General features: G+C 34.6%; 1 pseudogene; it reads right to left on the bottom strand.

Moving 5' to 3' along the window:
• Nucleotides 1–326: 326 nt before the first annotated feature.
• Nucleotides 327–850, bottom strand: LOC130854309 (NADH dehydrogenase [ubiquinone] 1 alpha subcomplex assembly factor 4-like; annotated as a pseudogene).
• Nucleotides 851–8,958: the final 8,108 nt, after the last annotated feature.

Genomic DNA, 8,958 nt, shown 5'->3' with positions numbered 1-8,958 from the left:
CATTTTAATAAAATTAAAAACTTCTACTCTGTGAAAGACAAGGTCAAGAAAATGAGAAGATAAGCTACAGACGGGGATAAAATATTTGCAAAAGACACATCTGATAAAGTACCATTATCCAAAATAAACAAATACTTAAAACTCAACAATAAGGCAGAAAACACCCAATTAAAAAATGGGCCAAAAATAAAAAATTAAATTAAAAAATAAAAAATGGGCCAAAGACTATTTTCTTTTTAACTTATATAATTTAATATGCTAAAAATGAGAAAATAAACAAGGTACGGGTACAAGTAGTACAAAAAGGAAAAGTAATTTCAAGATTCTCATGTTGATTGTATTGCTTTCTTGCCTTCAGAGGGTAAGATTTTGACTTCAAAAGTAACGAAATATTTGAGAAGGAAATTTACATCTTGCTGTTCTGGATGGTATTCTTCGGCTATTTTCTCAGCAGTCCATGTATCTTGATAAAGTTTATGATTATTAAGTGTCACTGCCTCTAAAATGGAAATTTTGCCTTTGGGAATGTTCTTAACATTCATCATGTCAGAGTGATGGTCTTTCAGCAACCTGAACTCCTTTGGCTTCTGATGTGTTCCAGCATTCTTTACCTGCACAGATGACACAGGATCTGTGGAATCAACATACACATCTTTTAGTAATGGCAGCAGTTTGTCATCTTTTCTAGAAACTTCTCCCTTAATTTCTGGATGGATGGTCATCTGCTCTCGCAGGAGTTTCTTGGTGGACGGGTGCCTGGGAGCGGGGGAGGGCTTCATCCTGCTGATTTCCCATTCGCCTGGTTCTCTAGGTTGAAATTCCTGATTGCACGAGTCACCGCAGTCCCCATCTCCTCACAACATGATGCTCTTAACTTCACGCCACACGTCTGAGCCAAAGACTTTAACAGACACCACACTAAAGAAAATATTCAGATAGTATGAAAATACAATGCACATTCTATATCATCAGGGAAATACAAATTAAGACAATAATATGATACCACTACACATCTATTAGATTGGCTAATAACAAGAACATTAAAAGCTGGTGGGAATGTGTAGCAACAGTAACTCTCATCCCTTGCTGGTAGGAATGCAAAGTGGTACAGCCACTTTGGAAGACAATTTTGTGTTTGTTTTGTTTTTAACAAAACCAAACATACTGTGCCGTATGATCTAGCAATCATGCTCCTGGGTACACATGGAAGAACCTTAAATGTGTATTACTGAGAAAAGAAGCCAATCTGAAAACCCTGCAATACTGTATGATTCCAACTACGTGACCTTCCAGAAAACTATGAGATAGTAAAAAGGTTGGTTGCCAGGAACTGCGGGTAGAAGAAGAGAAGAATATAAGGAGAATAGGGGGCTTTTAAGGCAGTGAAAATATTCTGTATGTTACTATAATGATGGGGAAAATGTCACTAGACATTTGTCCAAACTCTTATAAGGTACAATACCAAGAGTGAACCATAATGTATACTATGAACTTTGGGCAATTTATGATATATTATTGTAAGGTCATTAATTGTAATTAATGTCCTACTCTGGTAGGAGATGTTGATATTTGGGAGGTTTCTCATGTGTGGGGCAAGGAGTATATGGGAAATTTCTGTACCTTCTTCTTAATTTTGCTGTGAACCTAAAACTGCTCTAAATAGGTAATCATAAAAATATAAAATAAACATGTCAAAGATAGAATCAAAGAGTACTAGATAAATGGAAACACAGTATGAGTTTAATAAAGCACAGACATGGAAACAAGGATTCAGTAATTCTAAGGATGGAGAAGTAAAGACAAGGCTCAAATTTTCATGGACAGAAAGCCATTTGAGGAACAAAGACAAGGATTCACCTTAGTGGCAGTATGTGATGTGATGTTCAATCAAATACAAATGAATAGAAAAATCCAGAAACCAAGTTAAGGCTTAAATGACAAAGCTGAGTCATTAAGCTACTAATTACGTTAGCTGCTTAACTTCTGTTTCTCCTCTGTGTTTGAAATCATGCTAGTGATGGGGGAAGGGCTGTATCTTAGATAACCATGAAGAGGTTCCTGTTTATATTATGGTCAGAATAATGCACCAACGAAAACAGAAAGCACATAGTGAGAAGTTATAATGTTAACAGGATAATTTATTCAAAAGTACAAACAAATAAAATGTATAGAGTTACATTATCTCTTAATTTTTTTAAATTAATTAATTTATTTATTTTTGGCTCCATTAGGTCTTCATTGCTCTGCACAGGCTTTCTCTAGTTGTGGCGAGTGGGGGCTAGTCTTTGCTGTGGTGTGTGGGCTTCTCATTGCAGTGGCTTCTCTTGCTGTGCAGCACAGGCTCTAGGTGTGTGGACTTCAGTAGTTGTGACACGTGGGCTTAATAGTTGTGGCTCGTGGGCTCTAGAGCACAGGCTCAGTAGTTGTGGCACATGGGCTTAGTTGCTCCATGGTATGTGGAATCTTCCCGGGCCAGAGATCAAACCTGTGTCCCCTGCATTGGCAGGTGGATTCTTAACTACTGTGCCACCAGGGAACTCCCACATTATCTCTTCAGTATTTAAATGTTTGTGTCAGAGTTCCCCCATGTGAAATAAAAGGATGTATATATCCTGTGTATTCATAAATTTGTTGCAAAATTATACTATATAGACTTCTTTCTTGCCAGTGGAAAGACAGTGAGGCCAGAGTTACTAGGTTTAATTACTGGTTCAGCTACTTAACTAAATACACAAATACATGACATTGGAGGCATTCATTAATCTACTTAATCTCTCTAAAATGGAGTGTTAATAATGAAGCTTATTTATAAGGTTTTGTGAGTAGTAAATGAATAAAATATGTAAAGCTATTAATAGAGATATGTGTATATATATGCATGTGATGTGTTGCTATTATTGAATTGAATTGTGAATTCAATAAAATAATTGACAAGTTTTTTGGTTTTGGGTTTTTGCTAAAATTGATGTGATTAAACATCCAGGTTGCATGTAAAAATAAAAGCATCATTTGCTTTCCTAATTCATGATTAAAAATTGAAAATATACCTATCATTCTTAAAATTATTAAAACCATAACATCAAGTTATTGAATATTCTATTAAAATCTACATATATATAATTGTAAATTGCTGGTGTATAAAAAATGTGGGTATTTTAATATGTATTCTCTTGGACATTAGTCACTTATTTAAAATGTTTCTGCTTGAAGTATGGTTGTTTTCAAATATATTAATCTCTCAATGACCAGAGCACAAAGAGAATACATAGATATTCTGTTAACTATTAACAAAATAAATAAAAATTTTGAATTACACAATAAAATGTTACTTGGATTTGAAATGAATCTTCTAGAATTGTATGCTTTCTTTTCATATAGAATCTTTGAGTGTTTCTTTTAGTTTCTTTCATCTCTCATTTTTCTCAAAGGCATTTATTTTCTTTAAAATAAAAATGCCATCTTAGAGCCCCACTTTGACAGCACCACCAAGTGAACCAGCTTGAAAAAAGTCTGACTCACCAATGTTTCATATTTACTATTGGTTCTTCAACATTTTATTATTTCTAAATTGCAGTTTCTTAAAGATGTACTTAGTTGAGATCTTGACTATGTGTTAACTTACCCACATAAATGATTCTGAAATTACTATAAACATGCTCTCAGCTAACTAGATTAATTAACAACATTAAGTACAGGTCCTTTAAGAAATTAATTAAAATATTCTCATATTTACCCTACTAAATTGATCTCTACTCTTCCTATTTAATAGGCACTCATGTTACAGAGTAAATAGCAAAAACCAAATTTTATAAATGAATGTGAAATATTGTTTTAACCTCACATTGTTTTAAATGCACTCTCAAATATAATGATCTAATATCACAGTCTTTATAGATATTTTGGTAACTACATAAGAATATGCATTCTGTATTCAATGTAATATCTTCTCTTTGGTTTATTTAATTACTCCATGAATTCACAATAATTCCAACCTCTTAGGGCATTCACCACAAACACTGAGTTAATTGTAAAAGCAAAAAATAATTATGAATTTATTATTATATGTAGCCATATACTTAAATAACACTTAAGCTAAATGAATTAAAAAGGCTGCTGTTGGTTAGATTACTAATGGACCTCTATTTTCCTGTTTCTTCCTCCTTTGAGTAGGCTCAAAGTTCTTTAGCAGCAGAAAGAGGAAGCAATCAATTTAGCTAACTGCTACTATCTACTAACACTAAGGAAAGAAAGCCACCAAGTGAATAGTCTCTGTCAGTTAGAATGGGAAAGGTAAGAGGATTCATTAACATTTATTTCTACCCTAATTAGAACCATACTGTCATCAACAACAACAAAAATTATCAAGCAATTTTCTTTGTCAAGATGTTCATTTTCAGGGAAGTTAGTTCTATTCATTTTTTAACCACTTGTATCAGCTTTCTAGGGCTGCCATAACAAAGAAACAGATTGGACAACTAATACAACAGAAATTTATTTCCTCATAGTCCTGGAGGATACAAGTCTGAGATCAAGGTGGGGACACAACTGGTTTCTTCTAAGGCCTCTCTCCTTGACTTGCAGATGGCCAGCTTCCTCTAGTGTCTTCACATTGGTGGGGGTGTGTGTGTGTGTGTGTGTGTGTGTGTATTCTAAACTTCTTTTTTTTATAAAGACACTGATCATATTGAGTTAATGTCCACCTAGAAGACCTCATTTTACTTTAATTTCCTCTTTACAGCCACATTCTGAGGTACTGAGGTTGGGACTTCAACATATGAATTTTGTCCTGACACAATTCAGCTCATAACATCCCTTGAACTTTTTTTCCATATAAGTGCATTCTTAGCTTATATTAAAATCTCTCCCAAACAACATGACAATCTCTCCTTAAAAACTGATTTAACTAATTACATGTTCTGTACCTGCTTCCCTTTTTCTTTTATTTATTTATTTATTTTTGATTACTCAAGAAAAAAGCTCTTGAAACTCAGACAAATTTGAGTGATGCTTACACTATCTTGGCTGGACCTTACACTATCTTATTCTAAGTTTGATCTTGTTACACCTCACATTTGTAGTTACAAGAAATAATATTTTGTGTAGCTCTTGCCTCCTCTTCAGAATTGTTCTCGTAAACCATAATCTTATTTATAACAATATAACATGTTGGGTATTTCTAAGGACAACCACATAGTTGTTCCTGTACAAACCTTTCACATAAATTTTATGAATTTATCCTTAGCATGTGTAATTCCCCTTTAATAAAATGTTTTCCTTCTTATCAGTAATATCCAACATTGAATATCACATCATGGGAAACACACAAGGAATGTAAAGTATAGCATTTGATTCTAGTGTATAGTACTGTTTATAGCCACGAAGCCAGGTTGCTATGGCAGCCTTTAAGTCTCAGCAGCTGAATCACTTGTGAGATTGAGGATCAAGCATTCTAGAGGTGATGTTAACTAAGTCTTTTCAGTTGAAATGGCATTAGAGAGGCAAAGATGGAATTATAAGAGAAGTCCTAGAGAGAGGTAACCACTTGTGGTAAAGGGTGGGAAGTTAAAGCATGACTGTAATTGTTCAGTGTGGTTAAAACACAGGTTTGTGGCAAGAGGTGGGGCTCAAGAATTATGTTGATCCAAGTTCATTAAGGAGTTTACACTTTATTCATCCTGAAGTTAAGCAGAGTAATCTAGGAACATGTCATTAGTCATCAACAAAACAAAACAAAAAAAAGAAAAAGAAAAAAACAAAACAAAAAACAACCCATCTGCTAATGATAGAAATTTCTTAGTTTTGAGAATCTTCTCTCAAAAGAAGCCCATAGAATCTAGTGGACAATGAATAAATGTTTGTCATACTCTGAAGGTTGTTGGGTGATTTTTCAGGAGCGTGGCATTATAGAATAGGGAGGTTGTTTTACCAGGACATGCTAAAAAAAAAAAAAAAAAAAAACCAACCAAAAAAAAAAAAAAAAAAAAAAAAACAAGACAAAGAATTTAAGACAAGACTTGGGAGTTCTGCATATTTCTGACAAAACCTCCACCCTTCGTACCCATCAACTACTAAGTTTCACCATCTTCTTTTCATTATGGAACAGTTCTGATTTACCCTTTAACTTGTTACCTCACTATCCAAGGAACTCCAGGATCTTACGAGATCAAAGTCATTCCCAGCACACAGGCTCACCCCCACTCAGTTCTATAAATCTTCTAATCTGACACTATTTCCCAACTCCTCCAATTCTTGCACTGTGTCCTCATAAGTCAAATTTCCTTTGTCCTCAAATTCTTTTTGCTGTTCTATTTCCTTCTTGCTCTTAGGAATACAAGCTCCTTCCTGACAACATTCCTTCTCCTTACCTTTCACTGGTGGCTGGTTGCTCTCTCACACTGTTCATATCATTGGGCCAGAATGTGAAACACGGTAGGTTCTTCTTTGCCACTGGCTTCTCACTTCTGCTTCCAGACAACTTTCCTTCCTTACTTCAATTCCTTTCCCAAAAGCTTTAGATTCATTTCACTGGATGATATCATTCACTGCCCCTCTCTGAGTATTCCTTTAGTATTGATATAATGTTCTACAGAAGTTAATTTAATTTATGTATTATAATGAGATACAGGTTGATGATAGATTAGATAGATAGATAGATAGGATAGATCATTTTAGTTAATCAGATTGTTCAAATCTTCTATTTCCTTACTGACTTGCTGCTGCTTGTCTTATTTACTAAGAGAGATGTATTGTTCATCCCTCACAATTATAGTGGATTTTTCTAATGCTCCAATTAGTTCTGTCAATCGGGCACTATTATTAAATGCAGGCAAGCTTAGATACATTGTGGCTTTTTTGAAAGAAAGCATATTGTCAACACAAAGGCTCATATACAACTATTCATAACAGCTTTTTTGAATTCCCCCAAATCATAGCAGCTTTTTGTAATACCTCCAAACTTGAGAGAGCCCAGACTTTCATTTACAGGTAAACGGATAACCACATTATAGTAGTATAGGCACACAATGGGATACTAATAAGAAATAAAGAGTAACAAACACATGAAAAGATGTTCAGCATCACTAATTATTAGAGGAATGCAAATCAGAACTACAACAAGGTATTACCTAACACCAATCAGAATGGCCATCATCAAAAAAAAAATTTGCAAACAATAAATGCTGCAAAGGGTATGGAGAAAAAGGAAGCCTCATACACTGATAGTGGGAATGTAAATTGGAACAGCCAATATGGAGAACAGTATGGAGGTTCCTTAAAAAACTAAAAATAGAACTACCATTTGACCCAGCAATCCCACTCCTGGGCATATACCCAGAAAAAAAAAACATATTTCAAAAATATACATGTGCCCCAATGTTCACTGCAGCACTATTTACAATAGGCAGGATGTGGAAGCAACCTAAGTGTCCATCAAAAGAGGAATGGATAAAGAAGATGTGGTATATATACACAATGGAATGTTACTCAGCCATAAAAAGGAATGAAATTATGACATTTGCAGAGTCATGAATGGACCTAGAGACTGTCATATAGAGTGAAGTAAGTCAGAAAGAGAAAAATAAATATCATATAATATCACTTATATGTGGAATCTAGAAAAATGGTACAGATGAATTTCTTTGCAAAGCAGAAATAGAGACACCGATGTAGAGAACAAATGTATAGATACCAAGGTGAAGGGTGAGGTGAACTTCAAGATTGGGATTGACATATATACAGTACTATGTATAAAATAGATAACTAATGAGAACCTACTGTATAACATAGGGAACTCTACGTAATGCTCTCAGGTGACCTAAATGGGAAGGAATTCCAAAAAAGAGTGGATATATGTATATGTATATCTGATTCACTTTGCTGTACAGCAGAAACTAACACAACATTGTAAAGCAACTATACTCCAATAAAAATTAATTTAAAAATAAATAAAAGTCCAAGGGAATATAAATAGCAAAAATGTTAATAGTTTTATGAGGTTAAAATACATTTACAAGAAATAAACCATTGAGGAAAAGTAAATTTGGTTATAAAAATAGTTCTAAATTGCCTAATCTTTTGATTTACTAAATCTAAAAATGTCTCCTGGATTTCCACAGAAGAAAAAATCTTTCTGTGTTATTTAGGAACGAGAGGGCAGGAACCCCTCACAACTTCTCCAGGCTCCTTCTGCTAATTTCAAAAAGGTTAACTGTCCCCCTACAGTCCTACAGGGTCACAATATCAGGTTAAAATTACAAAGAAATTTTCTGTAGTCTAACATGAACTCAAAATAAATATTTTCAAACCTGCCTCCTCCAAAAAAGTAGCAAAGTATTGATGGATACAACTTGAATGAATCTCAAAATTATTATGCTAAGTGAAAAAATCCAAACAAGAAAGAGTACATACTATTTTGATTCTGTTTATACAAAATTCTAGAAAATGCATACTAATAAATACAGAATTTATTTAGCTTGGGTACAAGGAGGAAAGGATTACTAATGGGTAAAAGGGAACTTTTAGAGATAAATATGTTCATTATCTTCATTGTGGTGATGGTTTCAAGGTGTGTGTATCCCTGTGTCAAACTCATTAAATAGTTCCCTTTACATTTAAAAAAGTTATTTCAATGTCAGGTTTATTGAATGCCAGATGTACCTCAATAAAACTGTAAAATTAATTAATAATTACTGCTGTTCTTTTAATCTTATAATAGTGTCCTCTAGAGCAGGAGTTCCCAAACCCCCTGGGGGTGGCAGACTGGTATGGGTCTGTGGCCTGTTAGAAACTGGGCTGCACAGCAGGAGGTGAGTGGCAGGCCAGCCAACCAAGCTTCATCTGCTGCTCCCCATTGCTCCCATTACCGCCTGAACCATCACTTGCGTTACTGCCTGAACCATCCCCCCCCCATCACTCACATTACTGCCTGAACCATCTGCCCCCAACTCCACCGTGGATAAG

The sequence above is a fragment of the Hippopotamus amphibius genome, chromosome 5, assembly GCF_030028045.1.
Source record: "Hippopotamus amphibius kiboko isolate mHipAmp2 chromosome 5, mHipAmp2.hap2, whole genome shotgun sequence".
Taxonomy (NCBI): domain Eukaryota; kingdom Metazoa; phylum Chordata; class Mammalia; order Artiodactyla; family Hippopotamidae; genus Hippopotamus; species Hippopotamus amphibius.
The sequence above is the reverse complement of the archived record's forward strand: the minus strand, read 5'-3'. Positions and strand labels throughout refer to the sequence as shown.